Here is a 1529-nt window from a genome sequence, read left to right as displayed (position 1 = left end):
CGCTCTACTGCTCCCTGGAGAAGGTTGGACCAGTTCAACTCCTCCAAGACGCAGAAAAGAAAGGTACACAATTTAATTAAAAACATACAGAAGCTAATTTATGTTACTAAGTTTGAGTTATTTTCCTGACTGAATATCCATTCGTTAAATTTTTCGAATTATGTCTGACAACCCGTCAGAACTCCCCCCACCAGTTTGGACTTTTCCGACCGGAATTGTCCAATAAAACAGCGCCTTTTCCAGGTTCTGGCAGGCGTTCTCCCCGCCTACTCCTGGTCTTCCGGTTCCCTGCAAACCGCTCCCTTTAAGAGGTCCTTTTAAGCTACTTTCTGCGGAGGTCTTGTTCTTCAGAGCTTGGAGATTTCTTCTTTCTTGGTGTAGCGCTAACTAAATCGTTAGTTTTGTGAGAGCAGAGGTCCTGCGCGATGTTAGTCGCCATTGTATCCCCTAAAACAGGCCGAGGATACTCTAAAGTCGGACCTCAACCTGAAGTGATCGTCACAAAGTAAGGCCTCTGCTCTCGGAACTTGTATCGTAGGTTCGCTTTATAAAGAAAACAAAATTAAAACTAAATTTTTGTTTTTAATAGTAGGAGGCACTTGAGCGGAAACCTGCATATTGAGAAAGGCAGTCATGTGATGATACGGGAGAGGGAGGGAGAATTTACGAGTGTTTAAAGTGAACTGTTGCCGGTACAGTAGTAAATTAAAGGCGAAAGCGTGGTCCGTGTCTTGCAGGGACATACAGTCTTGTGCTTTGGTTGCCACGTTGGAAAACTCACAATATTGACGTCAGTATCTTAGCGAGTACAGCACAGCATTTCCTAGTTCCGTATTAAACCTGGGTCTGTGTTTTTACAAGACCTGGCGTAATTCAAATGCATTAAAGGTTCAGAAAGGCCAGTAGTGTAGACATTACAAGGCACAGGCAAACTTGTGTCTTCTTTGGCTTGTGTATGAATTGTTTAATGACTATAACTGTCGCAAGTGGATGTAATCGTTAAGAACCTGTGCCAATCGAATTTCTTTGTCTTCGGCCACCCCTTCTTCCCCAATCTGTACTGTGTAGTAGTTTCCCCAGGTGTGGTAGACTTACTCTAGTGATGCATGAGATGATTATGATTCTAAATTAGTACATGAATAAACCTTGTTCCATTTTAATGACTTGTATCATGGCAAACAATTTTAAATGCATTTATTAAAGGTGTTGGTTTAAAAAGGTTAAGTATTGACGATATAGAAGTATGGCACAAATCATCAAAGTGTTATCCAATGAATGAAATTTGGGACACAACGCTGTTTTCAAGTTAGTTGCCTACTTCAGTGTCTTATCCAGGTTTTTCATGATAAAGTTCAAATTTATTAGTGTTATACAAAACTCTGTCTCCAGTATCTCTCCATGTTCTTCTGGATGGATTGAACCCAAGGCCTTTGCACTGAGATACATCCTTAGCCCTTTTAAAATTTTGAGATAAGGGCATTGCTGAGTCACTAAGTTGTCTCTAACTTGCTATCCTCTGTTTTAGCTTC

Source organism: Cavia porcellus, unplaced genomic scaffold (genome assembly GCF_034190915.1).
Source record: "Cavia porcellus strain 051 isolate PalLab524CR breed Dunkin Hartley unplaced genomic scaffold, mCavPor4.1 scaffold_16, whole genome shotgun sequence".
NCBI classification, from domain to species: domain Eukaryota; kingdom Metazoa; phylum Chordata; class Mammalia; order Rodentia; family Caviidae; genus Cavia; species Cavia porcellus.
This window is presented reverse-complemented; position numbering follows the sequence as displayed.